Here is a 20,641-nt window from a genome sequence, read left to right as displayed (position 1 = left end):
TGTAGTAGACACTTGCAAAGGTGGGCCTCGGAAGACTCTAGGAGCTTTAAGCACCATGCCATAGAACTGCTCATGACCTAAAGAAGAGAATGGCCATTTAACTGTGTCACTGTCACACATACCAACATTTTAAGTACTTCAAGACAAAGAAACTGGTGGCTTTCCTTTCATGGTACCTTTGTGGTAGGTGATAGATGTGAACACTCACCCTCTGCACTTCTTCACTACCACAGCCATTGGCCTTCCATGCTTCACTTCATCTCTCCAGAGGTTACTTCACAGTTTTCAATGCTTTTTTTTTTTTTTTTTTGTGGCACCTTAAAAGTGTGTAAGTACAAAAAAAAAGTAGTTATTTTCTTTAAAGCTGACATTAGATTAAGGTAGATGTGGTTTAAAACTTCTAAAGTATCAACACTTATTAATTTAAAAACCAAATAACGGTCAATTGCAATAGTGCCTATGATTTTAAAATTAATAGTGCCTATTTTTATATTTCACAGATTCACTAGGTACAGAGTTATCCCAAGCTGACCATACAGCATGCAGACTGAATTGCCAAAGAATCTGTACTGTACAAAGGATTTGTTTTATCAAGGAAAGATTTCATTGTAGGGTTCATTTCCTACACAGGGAGCCTAGCCTTATCTTTACTTCTCTATCTTTAATTTTTTTTATATCCGAATAAAAAAAAAGTAAAATAAAATTCATCATTTCTTATGCTAGTGAAATTTGTCAAACAGGGAAATATTTGTAATAATATTTAGTAATAATTTGCAATAATGTCTATACTTTCAGCAAAAGCCTCATTTTATGCACTGCTCAAAGGCCCACTTAAAATATTTGGGATTAATGATGTGGCTTCACTAAAGTATATGAATTCTATTAGTAACAATATCTTATCTTTCCCAGCAGCCTTTAGCTGTGTAGCACATAGACAAGTGCTCCTGTGTTATAATTTCTGTCTCAGACTAGGTTTCCGTGACTTTGGTACACAAATGAATCTTTCCTTGCTTTAAAATGTGACTAGTCTCCCACCCCATCCCTCAAGGACCAACCATTTCGCTGCAGAACAAGGGTCAATAGTTTTCCCAATTGTCTTAGCAGGACTTTTCATAGTGAGGAGTCATTTAGAAAACCTCTTCATCTGGGTTGCCATTCATATGATTTATTTTTAATTATATTGTGTCAGAGAAATGAAGAATCTGGGCAGTATTTGTTTTAGGGTTATGGGAATTAACTTACATCCTTCAAGCTCAGGCCCACCATGCCTGAATCTCAACTTGGTCTGGTACTCAGACCCAGATTTTCCGACACACCCTTTTCTCTCAGTGCTTGCTTGGCTTTAAAGTATATCATTAAGTTGGAATCATGATATATCTCCCAGGACCTTTTAACCTTACTCTTCATGAAATAAAGTCTGAAATAAGTGCTCTACACCCCTAAAATTCTCCTCTACAAAGTATGATACACTTCTTCTTCCCTTCTAACAGTAAGTCCAAATAAGACTCGATTGGTAATTTGCTTATAAGTGTGCAGCTGACTTGAAAGCATCTATGGGGACAGCTAAATTTAATGGGACTTTACATCTCCTCTCCCCATTGTTAAATGCTTATTGAAACACTGGTTCTACTCCATTTCTTGAAATATCACAAGAGACCTGAAATTTAAGGCGTAGATTTTCCCCTTTAACCCTTTCTTCTAGAGCCCTAACTAGATCTGTGCTCTTTTCATTTTAAAACATCGTAACCAGGGGATGCCATGGAAGTTTGGGGTTAAAAATTTCCTCCAGCATTTGGTACCCACTTCTTTGTTTGGGAAGCAGAGGGGCTGGGATTCAGTCCGCAGGGCCCCTTAAAGAGCAGACAAGGGACGCCTCTGGTTTCAGCAGCTCACTCGGCTGAGTTATTGATTGCAGGCAGAAGCAATCCCTCTGGCTGATTTGTGTTGAAAGCTGACCCGCTGGCTGGGCGGACTGGAGAGGCGCAACGGCCGCAACGCCACCCAATTACTGCTGGTCCTCCCCTCCGACATGGCTCTCCCCTCCTATCTGCTCTTCTCGGCGGGTCGCAACTTCCTCCCACCCACTTTTCTCGGGACGATAGAGCTGAGGGGGTGGGGACTCTTTCCCGGCTACTTTCTAGAGCTCCCAAGCTGCTTGTATGTGTGTTGCGGGGTAGGGGTGTGTGTGTTGGGGGGTTGGGGGGGAGACGCTGCGTGTGCCACGTGAGTGAGCATTGGGATGGGCGGAGAAAGCAAGGCCCTCAGACAGACCTGCCGGGCCTGGGTGCCCAGAGTGTTAGGCGTGCTGTTTGCAGCCGGACAGGAAAGGGTGTGCCGGCCTGCTTTCGGCTGGAGAGGGGTTGATGTCTTGGTTTGGGAGAAAGACCGGTGGTGTGCTGATAAAGATGGAACGTGATGGGCTCCGGGGAATGGAGGAAGGCGCAAAGGCTGTGGGCGTGCTTTGGAAACGCGCGGTGGCGGCGCTGGTGGAGTTTCTAGGCGGGTCTGGTTTTTAGGATCCCGAGAACATTTCTTCCCAGGAACTGGAGATGAGCTTTGAGAAATCTCCATAAACACCGGGGGTCCGGAAAAGGAATCCACCACCCACACACAGTTCACAAAATGCTGTCAGGAGGTCTGAGGTCTGAGTTTCTGGCTACCTGGTGCATTCCAAGCACTTTGAAATCAGGAAGAAAAAGAGGGGCTTTGGGCAGGTCCAGACTCCCTATCCTATAGCATCCTGGATTTGTAACTAATCTAATAGACTAATAGGAAAAGGATCGCGGCCCCAAATTAGCTTTAAACTCTAATTAAGCACTTTGGTTCTCAGAAGTATTTTTAAAAACTAAAAGCCAACCACTAACTCCGGCAGGTAAGCTACCTCTGTGAGTATATGTAGGTCTTGTGGTAAAGGTCACAAAGTAGAAAGAGAACTGGGGTGTTAAGGAAAATTCACAGCAAACCCAAATGAGAAAACTTCCTTTCCTCTTGCACAACTTTCTTTTGTTACCACTTGGAAACAGTGTTGGGATATTGTGCAAAAATAACCATCAGGAGATGCAGAATCTTGTGACATTGTTTGCTTGTCTAGGGTGCTGTACCACAGAGACCAAGTGTAATAGAGAGGATACATCAATGGTTTAGAGCACAGGGCTCTATATCTCTAACCCAAAAGTGTGTGTCCCCTACGAATAGGATAGATGCTAGACTGACACGTGGCGTTTCAAGTTAATTAAAACTAAAGAGAAAATGTATTCTGTCAATCACATTGTCCATATTTTTACTTCTAAATAGGCCTGTGTGGGGTAGTGGGACCTCTGAGGTAGGGAGATATTAAATATGCCTTTTATTACATGGAGTCATACTGGAGAGTTCTGCCTTAAAGTTTTGACCGAAATATTAGCTTAAAAATGTGTTATGTTATGTTGATACCAGCCAGATTTCTAGGATAGTCTGCATTTCTGTGGCAGTACATTGCATCTCATTGGCAGCAGCTTGAGAAGTTTTGAAGTCTGAATTTTAGTGTCTTACATGCTGAGAAAGATTCTGGAAAATACCCAGTAGATAGATGTACCTTTTTGTTGCTTTTCAATAAGGAAGGTAGGTTAAACGCAGAAGGCCTAAGTAATCCACATCTCTAAATTTGGAAAGATGCTTAAGTCTGCTAATGGGTCCAGTATCTTTTCTGTTGACCAGGACATCTTGATTATACAAGAAGGTATATAGGTAGAATTTTAGGTAGAATTATCTTTTTCTTCCTTCCTTCCTTCTTTTCTTTCTTTCTTTCTTCTTTTTTTAAAGAGAGAATGCTCTAAACATTCACCCTACGGAAAATTGCATTTAATAAAGAATAAGCTGCATGAGAAATAATACTGTCCCCAAACTTAACCTGTATGATTGATAGTATCTGACAGCCACATAACACTTTTGCAAAGAGGAAAATTGAGATGTAATACTGTGTTTATTTGTACTTAAAGCTTATGCAGAACTAGCATTATACTTTTAAAATAAAAACAATAAGAAGCAATATTAAAATAAAAGAAAAAGGTGTTATCTGAGGTGAGACTTGCTAGCCGACTATAATCTTCCTTATATTTGATAAAATATCTAATTCACTGACTTCACAAGGGAAGTTAATAATGTAAATAATGAAATTACAACTAATATTATATAAGATGAGTAATAAACAGCCAGTGCTATCAGATTTTAGACTGAGCATAAATTTTGGGACATCAGTGGATTGCTAGGGGGTTCATTTTCGATGTATTTGTTCTTTACAATTTTCATTGTTAGCTGATATGAATGTTGATATTAATTCTGCCCATTTATGGTATATTCATAGCAATTAACCCTTAATGAAGATGATCTCTGTTCACATCAGCATATTCACAGATGGAAAATAATACTAAAATGATAATTCTTTTGAACTTTGGACTGATCCATATTTGAGTTAATATCTGTTTCTCATGTCAATTTACCATTTGCTCATGTTTGAAAGGATTCTTATCATACTATCTGAAATCTAAGATGCTATATGAAAATGCTTCAGTTCTTTGCAGATAATGAAGGCCTCAGTTCTCCATAGCTAGCAAAAGAAAAGGCTGATGGGCCTCTTAAGAGAATATAGCCAAAAGCCAACTGAAGGAACACCTAGGAACTGATCGCTCACATGCTGAGCTTCTTGGTGACTCGGTTTCCTCAGGTGTACTCCACCTGTGGACTCTAATGTGATGTCATCCATGCTTTGCTATGAGGAATGAGTGAGTTCCTTGACAAGAAATAGGGCTGAGAAAAACAAACGGCAGTAATTCTGTGAGAACAATTCCTACTTCCACACTTCCAAGTCCCTACTGACTCCTGCATTCGCTGTCATAGAAAACTAAATGGGTCATCAGAAACTTGAGGATTGATTCAGGATGACAACAGGTCTGGAATTTTACCTTTGAAGAAGTGGAAATCTCTTTAGACTTAAAATTCTGTTTTCCTGGGTCAGGCTGACTTTTTCACAGGTGTGTGGTCTCCAGGCTACTTTTAGCCCTCATGGCTGCTCTTTGCTTGTTAGCGCCGCCTGGTTGCTGAAAAGGCACCAGAAGCTCCAAGCCCATCCTCTTTTCACCCCAGTTGACCTTTGGAATGCAGTTGTCAGCCAAGAAGACACTGATATTCCCCCACCCCCATCTCCTGCTAGCAGATTCTTTAGGGCTGCTCAGATAGTCTTCTGATGTCATTGCAAATGTCTGATGGCCATCTATGGCAACTAGGATGGGCACAGGCCTCCTGGGAAGGGGGAACTCATGGAATGCCTAATGGAGCATTCCCTTCAAGAGGGATCTAGGGGCCGTACTCTGCTCTGCTGTATGTGTGGTAGATATCACTTCTGCATTACGCTATACAATATGAAAAACATGGCTACTTTGGACTCTTAGTAATGTCTGGAATGGGACAATCATTTGTCTACTTGTATAAGTATATATTACAGAAAAAAACAGAATCAGGCCTTTTTTGTGTGTGTATGGGGGGGTTATGTTTCGAGACAGTGTTTCTCTTTATAGCCCTGACTGTCGTGGAACTCACTCTGTAGACCAAGCTGGCCTCGAACTCAGAAATCCACCTGTCTTTGCCTCCCAAGTGCTGGGATTAAAGGCATGCACCACCACTGCCCGGCAATTATGTAGTGTTCATGGTAACATTTTTGTTAAGACAAAAGGAGTCTAGAAAGGAGATAGCATGATAGAGTAAACTGTGTTCCCTCTACCTTTTATGTAATTTTGAATGATTGTTGTATTTATAAATGATAGTATACATTATTTTAAAATATCTTATTTATAACCTAAAAATTTAAGTTAAGCAGAGTAATTAAAAAACTTAAATTTTTTGTTAAGATGGAAAGAAATATGCAAAATAATGCTTCCAATATGTGCTAATTCTATGTAGATTTTATATAAGTATTTACATAATTATTCTAATATTCTCACTTCCTAGGATGAGGGAAACTTTTCATTGTTTTGGATGAAAGTTTCCTAAATTTTTTGGAATAGGGTGATAATGAAAACTAAAATGCCAACAACAGAAAGAAAATAAATGTAAATCAGTCGCTAAAAGCAGTCTTCTTGTTGGCTTTTTCTTTGAGCCAAAGACCCAAACCAATGGGCCTGATTGCCTTTGCTACATTTATATTTGAGTCTTTCAAGTCAATTGTACTTATAATCTAAGTGTAATACTTGAGATACATATGCAAAAATTCAATATTTTTAGTATGTATATAAAAATAAGTATGTTCAAAATACTTCTCACTTTTATGACCACTTGCTACATTTAAGATTGCACCAATTACTCTATAAATGTTATTGCCTTTTATCCAGGCTTCTGCCTTTTAGAGGGCTTTTATTATTATCTCTATCTGATAGATTTTAAGAACCAAACTATAAAGCAATGCCTTACTTTGTCTACGCAGATAGCTCATAAATGTCAAAGGACATGAAACCAGATTGATTCATTTCCAAAACTCTGTTCTTAGCTATGATACTTTTGGACAACCAACTCAGCAGGGATTTATATAATCATGCAACTGGAATAAACTTCTGAAAAATACATCTACTTGCAGGTTATCTGCTTCACAGTGGCTACTCCTGGGCACTTGCCACTCACAGGTAGTTTTGCTTGAATTCCCCTGGAATTTTCCTTAGAAATTTGCTTTGAATTCTTAAGAAGCATCTCTGTGCTAAAGAATCAGTATTGGTACTGCTGATTTTTGTTTTTGTTGTTGTTGTTAAAAGTAAATCCAACGCACATGTTTTAAACAAGGTTAAAACTAAGATATGATTATAAAGCCTCAAATGTTTGATATTTGGACAATAAGCAGACATTGAACTACAGACAGAAAATTACAATTTCAAGCTTCTTTCTGGTAGGAATGTATAGCCTTTGAAGACAAAACTTTGATGTGCAGCTTTGTCAAAGTCTGGAAGTCAGTGCTGCTAATCGATAGGTATATATTATGGGAGAAAGCCAAAGGCAGAGAAAGGTAAACTCGACAGGAGATTAGATCCCAGGTTTCCTTGAGAAGATGGACCTTCCCCCATGGTTTGCTGAGAGAAGGATGTGAAATTTTACTTTTGCCCGGCCTATAGAAAATGTTCAGTAAAGTATTCCATTTTTTTTTATTTCACTTTTAATTCTCTCATGCCCCTGAGAAATAAATTACTACCAGATACTTAATGATATTTAAAAATGTGTATGGTTTTCTCTCAGCTTTTGTACTTTATGTCATTTCATTATCAAGTATTTGATATTTAAAATAAAATATATTTATGCTAGTATGCTGATTAAATCAGCACATATGATACTAAGATAAGTCACATTTTATGGGTGGTAATTTATATTAGTCTTGTCAGTGCTCTGGAGAATATGATTTTCAGAGAAATTTTTCTCTTATGTTCATACTGGATTTTATCAGATACAGGTAAGTGAGGATGTACTTGCCTAGAGTAAGGATCTATGATTGTATATTTTGGTTATCTCAGAAATCTTGTTAGGTTGCTTAGTGAGTGAATAACATTCCACTTAAACTTAGGAGTCTGAACATAAGTGCATAGGATGAGTCACTTTCTACAGATCTAAGTTCTTTTTGGCTCCTATGGAGTCAGAGATCTCCTGTGTCCCAGTGGCCATGTGATGTCACTGAGACTTGTCCGATAGCTGTGTGACATCACCAAGTCTTGTCCACTTACGCCCTTCCCTTCACCCGTGTTCAGCTCGCCCTTCTTTCACCTTGGCACATTCAACTCACCCAGCAGCAATTTTAAAATCAATAACAGCTCCGTTGTGAGTGCCTCTATTTCCTCTTGCCTTCTACTGATGTGACTTACAAGGTCCTTTCTCCCTCAGCTCCGGTTAAGCCCCAGAATACCCCTGGATTCTATTTTATCAGAATCTGCTGCTTCCAGGGCCTTATCTACAGTACACTATCAACAAATTACCTCTCTAAGTGAATATTTTTAAACTTTTAAGAGAAGAAAACTGTTCATAATGTAAAGGGTCTCGAGCAGTCCATAAATTTCCTGTGGTGTTTCTAAAGGGGCTTTTATGGCCTCAAGTCCATTCCATTGCCAACCACTTAATAGTAGACACGGAAGTAAGGGCAAATGCGCAGGAAGTCTGGCTGTAACTGGAGGAAAAACTTTTATTGCTTCTGAAAATATTAGGTTGGAAGATGAGCTCTCTGCCAGCTCTTTGAAAACCAAGTGCTTGCTTGCCCTCCAGGTTATTTAAATGCCCACACCATTATTTCTCTCTCTCTCTCTCTCTCTCTCTCTCTCTCTCTCTCTCTCTCTCTCTCTCTCTCTCTTTTTGAACATGAATAACACACTAACTAAATAAAAATATGCATGTCCTTTGTGCTATAACTTCAGTATTATCATTTAGTTTACTGCATGTACATTCCCTTTTATTAAAAGTCATTAGATGTAAAATTATTAGTTACTCAGTAATGTCTTGAAGGGAGTTAAAGAACCCTATATAATAAGCACTTTTTCTTGAACAGAGGGCATATTATTTGGGAGTGTTGTAGGGTCAAAGGGCAATGTTTGTTATGCCTTATCTCGATCTCCACTGTAAAATTCACAAATAGATAAGTTTTTGTCAAAATAAGATAAAACTGAAATAAAATAAAAATTAAAACAAAATATTTTCCAACTTTGTGTGGTCATATAATACTAATAACTAAAGTAGTCTTTATCAGCCGAGTGGGTTTTATAGTAATAATCATCTTTTTAAAAGAAGAGGGCTTTTTTATCTAAAACATTCTGAGCACTACATGATGAGAAACTTTTTGGAACATTTTTTTTCTCTTGACCTCTTTGGCAATAGTTAGTCGACTGATGATTTCCATCTTCTACTTTCTCTTCTCTTTCCTTTTCTCCTCCACTTCATCCCTTCTCTTCTTTTTATTTCATCCTTCGTTTTCAGTTCTAAATTTCTCCTCAGTTGTCAGTACAAGGGTCCTTTTGAATTAATGACCAATTATCTTTTCTGTGTAAAATTATTTTTGTTTTAGAACTGTGGGATACTTCTATTAATTTTTCCCAGTTTTTTTAGACCACCACTGATTAAATTCCCCAACAAAGATCTTATATTGAAAATATGGTTATATAATTTATGTGATATTTTTCTTATTCATAGCTATAATGATGATTCATAATGAACAAAAATGGTTTGTTTCATATATTGTCTGTGAAAGATTTATATTTACCATCCATATGTTCCTAGCTCAGCCTTGCATAGCTGTGAGAGTCTAGTCTATGTAGCCTATGGCTATAATGCAACTCATCCAGAGGAGAATTGAGCCCACTGCTTCTCCAGCTCAGCAGTGACTGAGTATTCTGCTGATTAGTGAATGCGCACATGCATTTTTAGAGTAATCACTGTCTGTCCTATTTTGCTAAAATAACTTTGCTTAAGAATTAGTTGAAGCCATTTTGTCTTACTTAAAACTATATTATTTAGTGTCTTAAACTAGTATAAGACTTGAATAAGATCAAGAGTTTGCTCATTTTGTGGGATATTTATCATTTGCCAATTTAAATAAAAAGATGAATGAATTATGTAAGCATTGTAGTATCCAATATATTAGACAATGACTAAAAACAAAAGGAACATTTCTTGCTGTAGCCATACATTCCTGTTGGCCTCTCAGAATATGGGCTCACCTTATATGCATTTTCTAGCTCTTTGGATGGGGAGAACTGATGTTGCACTGAGAAGGTTTGAGAGGATAATGGGTGACATGTCCTCAGAATGGTCAGCATGGGTGACAGTCCTTAGAATCAGCAAGAGTTAAAACCTGGCTATCTGAACCACTCCTTGTCCACCTGCCTTCTCAGAAAGCTGCATTTTAAAATTGATTTCATATCCAAGACAACAACAACAACAAAACAAACAAACAAAAACAAAAAAATTTGAGACCATCTCATTGTGTAACCCTGGCTGTCCTATAGCTTGCTATGTAGTACAGATTGTTCTCATACTTGTAGAGATCTGCCTCAGCTTCACTATGCTGAGGGTGCAGCTGGGAACTGTCATGCATGCTTTAGGAATCTTCCTTTGAAAAGGCTCCTCAGAAATCAAGTGTGATGGCACTGGCCTATAATCCAAGCAGCTGGAAGGCTGAGGCATGAGTATTGCCTGATATTTGAGACCAGCATGGACTGCATAGTAAGATCCTCTCTCAAAAAAGGAAGGGAAATGGAAGAAAGGAAGGGAGATACGGAGGGAGGGAGGGAGCAAGGAAGGAAGAGAGGGAGGGAGGAAGGGAGGGAGGGAAGGAGGAAGGAGGAAGGGAGGGAGGGAGGGAAGAAGGGAGGGAAAAGACTCAGTAGGTATTCACTTACATTTCGTTATATATTTTTGCCTTCTGGTAAGAGTAATATAAGATCTGTGAAGTCTTTCTAATATTATAACCCCTCTTTCTCTCTGTTACTTTTTTCTTTCAAGCAATCTCAACAAGTGTATGATCTATTTTTAACATAATAAGGATGAGGATTCAAAATAAAATGAATTATCCCAAGACCCAGTTTTGTTCAGACTGTACACAAATGAAAAGACACTACACATAACATCTTCATTGAAGACTGCTCAATAAAAGCTGATTAAGCAAGATGGGGAACTTATACAAATAATTTTTATTTTCTGAAATATAATTCCTTGTTTTTCTATCTTCCTTTTTTCCTTTCAGTTATCCCACGAACCCCCTTGCTTTCTCTCAATTTCATGGCCTCTTTTTCATTAATTATTGTTGTGTGAATATATGTAAATTTATACACACACACACACACACACACACACATACACACACACCACTGACTTCCTAACCATAACCTGTGTCAGTCTGTATGATGTGACTTGTGTATGTCTTGGGGATGACCTCTTAGTACCATCTGGGGACCTAAATTACTTAATTTGTGGTTCATTCTTTTTTAATTTATCTGAGTAAAAATCTTATTCTTGGATGGAGTCCTGAACCCTTAGAAAAACTGTGAAGTCGGCATCAAATGGAAATGGAGGGATATTTACCATTAGTAATGGAACACAGACGTGATTGTTTTGGTGACTGCCAGTTTCCTGTGAGCCTAAACTCCTTGCAGATAAGACTAGCACTTGTCTCAGTGACTTGAGTAGGGGGACCTGGCAGGAAGGAGACTTTCAGATGTTCTTAAGAATTTGGTAATTGGATTTGCCTGCCCGGAAATCAACATTACCATCTCCTGGAATCTCCTTGAGCCTTCAAACTCTCTCCATACATACATAACTGCTGTCTATCTAGACCCTCTTCATATCTAACTGGTACAGTTAGCTCAGGTATCTTTAGTGTTTCAGAGTAGGACTTCTTTGACATAATGTCTTTTTGTTTGTTTGTTTTTGTTTGACAAAACAAGCCTTATCATGTCTGCTTATGGCAATTATGTGTCATAACTATTTTTACTTAAATTGTTCCTTCCATTCACAGAACTGAAAATATTAAATATTCATTGGATTTTCATCCAGTTCAGCTATGGGAATACACACTGAACCTCAGCGTTACATGTAGTGATGTAATGTTGAGGTGTGACCTTTCCTGTGATGAAACCAAAGTGCTCTCTTATGTGCTTACTCAGTAATGCTCTGCAGAATGATTTTGTTGCACCGTTTAACTTCCCAGCTCCACACCTGTCTGAGATTTTCCTCATTTGGAGTACTCACAGTAACTCAGAGAAGACAGGACATGTCATTGCAGCTAGAAATCCAACAATGGTCCAGAGTCCTTTTGGGACACCTCCCATGAAGCAGAAGAGAATACTCTCTTGGTTAGGTGAATTGTCTTTTCTTGTGGTTTGTACATTACTAACCCTAAAGCCTCAATCCATTTAGCTGTGTCACAGAGATTAAATGGTTTCTTTTGGGTCACAGTAGTACATAGCAGAAACAGGGGCTCGGACTCTGGTCCCTGCACTCCTGCCAGGGTGTTCTTTGAACGATAGTCATCAGCTCAGGAGAAATACTTGTGATCCTTCAGAAGCAGACAAGGGACAGCTCACTTTCCTTAAAACTCTTTGAGATGCAAGAGAATGACGAAGTTTCCTTGTCTATCTTGCAATTTTGTGTATTTTGTTCTGATGCCTCTATTTGCCACAAAAGCTGGAAATGAATATTATTTACTTCTCTGCTGATTACCTTGCTTTCCAATTGATATGCATGCTGCTACTGCAAATGATCTGCTGAGCAATGTCTAATTTTAGTTTGGACTGAATGTAATACAATAAGCAAATAACATTTATAAATTTAGGTATGCAATTTAGTTGTTAAATGGCCATATTAGTCATAGAACTATTGATTACTTTAAAAGAGTCTTTTGGAGAGAAAAGTAGTCACCGTTTTTATCAATGTCTCATATCAACATTTTAAGTTTCTCCCCTTTTCTTGTTTTGGTAATTTGTTTGTTTGTATATTAAAACTTCACTTCTTACTTGCACAATCTGCCCTGAAGTCCAAGGATAAGATATCTTCCTTGAAAATTAGAGAGTTGTATTTTAATCTAAACAATTTCCTTTCTACAGGGCAGAAAATGAGAGTCTATTTGAATATTGATATTCTTAATCTTGATGGAACCCATTTCTTGTACAGGATCATCAACAAACACATCAATAGTAGTTGATATAATCAATAAAATTTGATTTGATGTCAAACACAATATATTAATAAAATGCTATTGAATAGTATGGGTTTTGAGCTTGCTAGGATACACAAATGAAGCTTTTGGGCTATACTTTGGTTTGTTTATTAGCATACACACACATTGTTAGTTAATTGTTGAATCAGCTTTTTAGTATATTTTGCATTATGTACTATATATATGGTGATGTTCTGGTACATTTAGTACTTTTAAATGTTCTCTAATCTTTCAGAAAGATAAGGCTAAAATTTTGATTTCTATATTAATTTTCCAAAGTATGTGATTGTGATTTTTAAAAATTCTGTGATTTAAAATACACTTGTATTTTCATTTTATAAATCCATTTAAATAATAAAGAGGTTCCAAAACAGTTCAAAATGAGTGCATTTCAATTATTCTTAATGTTTTACCATCATTTAATATGCTCTGGTAAGCAAATATACCTTCCTGTGTAGATATTGTTTAGTGACTGAAAAGACTTTGAAAGCAACTCTACACATGTATTTTTTTCATGAGATATTTTTCATTTGTCAGTTTGATTGTCCATACTATGGAAGTCATAAAAACCTGAATATGGGCCTGAGTGACTCCCCAAATCTGGTCTACCTACTCACACCAGAGACTTTGAGTTAGCTTCAGGTTTATTCTTTTATGGAATATCTTTAAAATGAGACGTTGGAGCTTCAAAATTTCCCCTCATGTGGCTTTTAAGGATTTCATGAACTCAAAATTAATCTGACTCAAGGGTAGCTACCTATCTTTGATAGACAGCATTACCTGGGTGCCTTAGTATTTTGATCAGTGAGTACATGTCTCTGAAAATTCCTTTAAGGAAATTAACTCTGTCTACATATGAAACATGTATAGACATGAAAAGAAATTAAACAAGTAAGAAGGAATGGGAAATGAGTCCATGATAGAGGATGCATGCTAGGCAGAAGTCATGGTTCCCCTCTTATTTATTTTGCCAATAGTCTAGGTATTCTGAATTGTAAACTTACTGGCACCAGGTATTATCAACAGGGATGAGTAATAGGCAATTTTTATCTTTATTAAGTTACATCTGGCCGGTGGACAGAAGACAGTTGTCAGTCAGTTGTCTGGTCAATGAGGAAGTACATATAAAGCTGCCAGAATAATTTTTGTTTCTTTAAATACTTAAAAACTATTTTACATGGAAACTCTGTTGCTTTGATTGAATAGTTTTGGTTAGTTACTGCACAGTTCATTAATAATTGTTAATTACTAGAAGAATCAACAGCTTTCTTATAAATACAGAATATGAACCAAAAAAATCTTTTGAGTGGCTCTCTGAAGTAGAAGAATGATTAAATTTCCACCACTGAAATAATTATCTTCATGTTATGAAGATATATTTCAAGTAATCTTTTAAATGTGTAGGGCAGGTCTGACCCACTGTCATTTTAAGCTGGGATTTCTCACTAAGATTTGTTAAAGAAACCAGTTTGTATACATTGAGAGAGTTAGAGTGGGTCTTTTGTGACCTAGTGTTGAAGATTTAGTAGGAAGAACAAACATATTGTGTAGCAACAGGAAATTAAGTCTTCTGATAATTCTAAGAAAATGTGGAATTTTCAGACCAAGTCTGAATTCTTGGCACAATGAAAATGATAAACTTTTAGATATTTTGTATAGTTAGACTCTCCCTAACATTTTAATATAAGTTCCACTACCCAGAAAAAGTCAACAGTCATAACCAATAGTTTGGTAGGAGTATTTATGTTGCTTTATTGCTGATGCAGGGTTTATTAATGAGAGTATGATAAATTTATTCAACACTAATACACATGAGATCTTAATAAGTGTAATTCCAAAGAAGACCCAAGAGTTTATGATTTGTAAAAAACAATTTTCATCTCCAAAAGCAAGTATGCTGGTTCTTTAAAAACATAGGATTTAACAAACCAGAAAAAAATATCTTTCTTCACATGTCTCATTCTTTAAGAGACTCATGAACATTTTTAAAAATTGGGTAGATGTGGTGATTCTTGTGCCAGACTCAGCAATAAGTCTGATATTGCATCTGTGAAAAGAGCAGTAGAGACCCCTATGCACCTAAGAAAAAATGTCTGATAATCTGGAGAACATTATACATGCTGGAGTTTCAGTGTTTTAAAAATACATATTTCAGAAATGCTTATAGATGAGACTACTATTTTGAGTGTTAGATTTGGGGCTAGAGAGACCATTTTTGGTCATTTAAAAATATTTTTTCATATTTTCAAAGGGAAATTGAGTCAGTTTAAGAAAATATCCATAAGTTTATATTATGTCCAAACCACACTTAATTTAAAAATATTTTAGATAAGGTGGTCATTAACAAAAGTCAGATTCTATATTTTTCCCACTTTACAAATATGTATTAAACATGTAGATTGGAAATTATTTATGGCGCCATCAGAGTAAAACATTTGCTTCATAGTCTTAGTCATTTATTTTTGTAGAAGCTTTTCTCTTCTTAAGTACCAATCCTACCCCCCACAGCCCAGAAAATTGATTTTAATGCATAATAATTTATAACATTCTTGATCAATGTATGCTGTTGTGTCTTTTACATTCATTAGCCCATGTTGCTTGTGAATATGGAATTTACTTATTAAACTGGTTTCATATGTTTGCTATGTATAGTCCTTAGCTTTGAGCTGCTTCCTTGCTTAAATAAATGTTTTCAATTTGCTATAATACAACAATTTGTAGAGAAATGCTGTGAAGCATAGTTAAAAGAATGAATCCTTGAAATAGAATCACTTTTTAAAAATATGTCCTAACATGTGGTCTCATTTTTCCTTCTTTTGCATTAATTAAAATCCTGTTCTGAAAAAATATTTTTACCCAACTTTTGAATTCACAAAATAAAAAATACCAAAATATGTAAATGTACTAATTTTGGAAATAAATGATGTAAAAACATGCTTTATTATTTCCTTGATCATCGATTCTAAAGATTTTATTCTTTTAAAAAATCCCTGTAAAATAATGAGAAAGTGTTGTTCCTTTTTATTATTAGTTATTCTGTTCATTTAGATGTTTTAAATGCACACTAAATAAAATTAACGTTGTATTTTAATCATGTACTTATAATGTGCACACTCTTAATAGCACATAGGATTTTTGAGAAAAGCATGTGCCATTTCACAATTTAATTTTGTAAATTCATTGGAAAATCACATTTTATTCAAAGAAGATTAGAATTAGATTAAAATGAAACTAAAATGCTATTGTGTAGTCTCATGTAATATGTGTGGTGAACTCATTATTCTCACACATTTAAAATAGTAGTCAGAAAGTAATATTAAATCTATAAATAATTTTTTACAAAATGCTCATTTTATAGTCTCAAAAACAGTCAAATGTTGTTGGCTTTGTTTTGTGCACCTAGCACCCCACTGTTGGGTATGTTGGCTCTGTTTCCAGTGCTCTCGTCAGCTTTGTGAACAGAGGTACCCCAGCGGTGTCTCCTCTAAGATAAGGAAATTAACTTTTAGAGATTAACAAAAGTACATACATTTTGGCAATTGAAACTCACCAGTGCCTTTCTGCTTCTCCAGGAAGTTGTTCCCGTCAGCACCTGCTGAGGGCTTTGTTGTCCAAACTCTCACAGGTAAAAAAATTCCTGTAGAATAAAGCCAGACCAGCTGGCTTTGAAGAGAAACCCCCCAGTTTGGGCTGCGCTCGCCTCCTCTCCTTTTCTATGAGGCCCGAGGCTTTGCCCCCTTGATCGTCAAGCGGTGAGATGCGTGATCCCTCTGCACAAGTGTCTGGCAGGCCAGGGTGCACCTGTTCATGTCACTCTGGAGTAAATTTAGCTGTAAAGGTATCATTGACAACCAGACCTTTGTCAGTGCTGGCAAAAGAACACAGAACGGCTCTCCCCCACCCCAAGCCTCTACACTGTTAGTTCCAATGGAAAATATCCAATCGGAAGTCTATCCAAAATCATTCCTAAAAAATGAAATTGCTTTCATATGGTATAAAAAGTTAAGTTTCCTCATTTCACACAGGCTTTAAAATTACATTTCCAAGAATAATCTTGGAACAAGACAAGTTTTTGTTCAATTAATTGTGGCTGGAAACTTTTTAATGGAAACATAGCACACACTTACTTCATTTCAGGTTATTAAACTGTGTTAAGCACTGTAGTTATTTGCCATTCTTTGCCACAGCTTATTTGCTTTTTTCAATCCAAAGAAATATTAGAAGGTTAAAACTTATCACATAGGAGGGATTAATCATGCTCCCAAATTAGAAAGCTTGTAACTCTAAGAGACTCTGTGTCAAAGCTGGATGGTCATGGCACTTAAACTACTGGGAATCCACAATGCCACTGTACTACTTAGAATGGAAACTCAAGTCTGTGGAGACCCTTGATGTGTGACCCTGACTATAGCTGGTATTCCTTAATGACTGGTTAAGGTAAGCACATTTACATTTATTAACAGGTGAATTTTTAGACTGATTTCTTTTTTAGTTAAGTAAATTCAGTTGAAAGAAAAAGATAGGCAGGCGGTATTCATTGATGTATCCTGGCACAAATTTAACAGTCCAACTCTAGAAAACGTGCAAAGGAGGAATATGTTAGGACAAAAATCTGAGATTCCACTTTGACAATCATGATTTCTTAAGTGGAGTTAACGGGAGTTGGGAGAAATACCTGTTCTACCACACTATTGCTGTTTACAATGCTTGGGTGTGAGGAGAGGAAGAAACTGGGTCAAAATAAAAATGTTTTGTAGAATAAACAAGGTTCCTATTTACTTACTATGTCTAAACAGCCACTCAACAAGCCTCATTTCTCTGCAGGGCTCCACTTTCAGATAAAACATAGACCTGAATGGCATCATCCAGTATCCAGGGAAACCATGTAAGCACCTCTCTCACTGTGTACTTCTCTTATTCAGAGTTTAAAAGCTAGCTGAGTACTGAATAAGTGAGTGTTTTTATTTAATAATTATACGGGTGGGACTTTTTAGGAGCTCGCTAAAAAGAAACAGGTCTTTGATTGTTATGTGCGTCATAACAAAACCCTTAGGTTTCCTCATATTTCATAAAACTATCCATCAGTTCTCATTCTTATGTACAAAACAGCTACTCAAAAATCTTAATGAACCGAGTTTCAAACTTCTGCCCAACACACCAGTATTTGTTAGGCCACCTTTCAAAGGCCTTGTGTCAGGAGCAGTTACCTAAGTGTAGAGAAGCATTCTTAAATTTTAAAAATGAGGAAAGTTTACAGTTCTATTTCATTGGTGAATGTTACTAGTTATTAGTTGCTCAGTCTTGGCTGAGGAGTGAGCAAGCAAATGAAATGAGCTTATGTTTTACCAGCAGCAAAGAATCTTGAAAATAAGTGCCATTACCACGACACAACTTTTTATTTGGGGAAATAGCAGGAAGTTAGTATATCTCTACTTCTCTCCCTCTGTCCTTCCCTCCCTCCTTTTTCCTCTTCCTCCCCCTTCACTCTCTCCTTCCTTTCCTCCTTTTCTACCTCTCTCCCTTCTTCCCCTGAAGCTTCCTTCTCTCCCTCTCTCCCTCCCTCCCCCTCTTTCCCTCCTTCTCTTCTGCCCTCCTCCCCCTTTTCCCTCCCTCCATCCCTTTCTCTCTTTTTCCCTCTCTCCCTCTCTCTCTCCCTCTCTTCCTCTGTCCTTCCTCTGCCTCCTATCTTACTCCCCAGCCTCCTAATCTTTCTCTCTTTCTTCACATACATTTTTGTACATAATGTACTGTACTAATTCTTTTCTTAGGAGCTGTGACATCTAATAGGGAAATTTTTTTTCTAATAGGGAAATTTAATTCCCAAACAATAAGTACATTGTTACTCTGGAGAAAGAGCCATTCCTAAAATACTTGAAAAGAAAACGAAAGTTCTACTAAACATTCCCTTATATGGGTTTCGCTTTGAGAAAAATTATATTCATATTTAAAATAATCACCAAAAAAATAAAATAAGCAGTTTGCTTTAAAAATCAAATCACTTTCAGTATGACATACTATACATTATGTTCATATAATCTTCATGAAAATACTTAAAACCTAAAATGATTTGTAAGTAAAGAATCATTTGTTGTCTCTTAGATCAGCTATACAACTTATCTAAATACAGATATACTACTTTTAAATCAAGGCTTTTGGGAGTTCCCTTAAATGCACCTGGTTTAGCCTTATGGTTGAGTTTTTCAAACTATTTTCCTTTAATTTTGAGAGAGGTATATAGTTCATCATATAACTATATTATTATATTATTTATGCATTTTTATCTTTTTATATGTAGCAAAATTTACCTTTTTGAATTAAAGAACATCTGCAGTAGCAAAAGGAAGTTAGACATTTGCAGAGGCCTGAAGAACCTGAACCTGTAGAACAGATGTTAGCTTGTGCTAGTGAAAAATTTTCAAGTACAAAGTCTGAGGTCTGAGGTTGATGTCTAAACCAGAAATCCATGTTGTAAAATAAGCTTGCGCTACTGTTGAGTAAAGAGTGAGGTAGATAAAGATTAGCCTAGATTATGGCACTGAATGAAGCAAACCTACTGAACACTGATCATAGTTCATTTTCTGGAGGGGAAGGAATGTTCACAATACATTCCCAGGCAAAGAAGAGAAAGTACAACAGCACTGTGATGCTGTGCATGTAACTTTAACTTCGTTTCAGAATATATGTATTCCTAAACTCATATCTCAATAGTCAAGGAGCCTCAGAGAAAAAGAACACACATCTGATATTTCCTGCCCCTCGGTAGTGGTCTCACTAATGTGTACCAACACTGTTCAATCAATCAGTAGAAAGTTCTGTGATAGTGTAAATATTTTGTATCTTCACTTTGTAATATGATAACCACCAGCCACATGTGGTTATGGAAAAGAGAAAGTGAAGTTTGAATTTAGTTTATTGCAGTTAGGAAGTCTCCATGACTAGTAGCCACAAAATTGGACAGTACAGTTCTGGTTCAGATCATATGATATGCATGCCAACCACCAGGAATCATGACTAAAGTAGTTAAGAACTAAGGGGAAGACATACCCTGATAAAATAGTTGAATTAAAAAATAAACATTATCAGGTGACTGGTTAACTTTCGAGGATTAGTATTTGTTTCATCAGAAGTTAAAATACCCATTTGTAGAGATTTTTAACATGGTCTGTCATATAACAGTTTGCCACTTACTTAAATATTTATATCAGCATTCTAGTGAAACTTCTTTGTAACATTTTCTAGAGATAAATGTTTTTAATATTGTTGATGGAAAGACATGGTAATATTGCTTTATAAGCTTGGGGTAGCAGATTTTAAAATGACCATAATGAACACTATTATATCAGAAAGATACTCTAATGAAAGTTCAAACAGTGGTGATAAACATTTAGAAAAGTCCAGTTAGAATTTCTGCAATACATCCTTGCAAAACATTTCAAATATATAACCAGTATACAAAGGTGATCCCTGCCTAGTTCCATGGTTGATTCTGCTCTCGAAACACACAGCAAGGTTTAAATCTCCATGGCCTTTTAGGCATTCTGTGAAAATGAGATATACAACTGTTTATTAATAATTCTAATATGCTAATATTATAGGCAAAGTAATTGCAAACTTGTATTTCACATTTTAAATTTGTATAGATTTAAAACCATCTGTCAACTTACTGCATGATTGCTTGCTATTTGTAAGATGTTTTAAAATCTTAGACTTAACAGTCATCCTCTCAGAGATCATGTGGTTTGACTTGGTCATGTCCTTTGAGGTAGATGAGATCAGAAGAGAAACTTTTCAAACAAAAGTCCAGAGGTCTTCCCACTGCAAAACAAATAGATTCTGTAGAAACCGTATTTCTAATAAACAATTTGATTTTGAAAACATTTTCTCCCTTCATTTTTGACTTCTTTCTTGTGTACAGCAATGTGCACATGCATATGGAGG

The 20,641-nt window shown here is 36.5% G+C and overlaps 1 protein-coding gene across 4 annotated transcripts in view; it reads right to left on the bottom strand.

Annotated features, from left to right (window-relative positions):
• The window catches only part of Mef2c (myocyte enhancer factor 2C), a 163,965-nt gene extending 147,499 nt beyond the window's left edge, over positions 1-16,466 (bottom strand). For 2 of the 4 annotated variants that reach the window (XM_031359828.1, XM_031359826.1), the window contains exons 1-2: positions 16,254-16,466; positions 209-317 (exon numbers count right to left, since the gene is read on the bottom strand). The gene's annotated coding sequence lies outside the window, so the exon portion shown is untranslated. The remainder of the gene's footprint in view (positions 1-208; positions 318-16,253) is intronic. The other 2 variants (XM_031359842.1, XM_031359833.1) reach the window with 2 other exon arrangements.
• Positions 16,467-20,641: the final 4,175 nt, after the last annotated feature.

This window comes from Mastomys coucha, unplaced genomic scaffold (genome assembly GCF_008632895.1).
Source record: "Mastomys coucha isolate ucsf_1 unplaced genomic scaffold, UCSF_Mcou_1 pScaffold8, whole genome shotgun sequence".
NCBI classification, from domain to species: domain Eukaryota; kingdom Metazoa; phylum Chordata; class Mammalia; order Rodentia; family Muridae; genus Mastomys; species Mastomys coucha.
The sequence above is the reverse complement of the archived record's forward strand: the minus strand, read 5'-3'. Positions and strand labels throughout refer to the sequence as shown.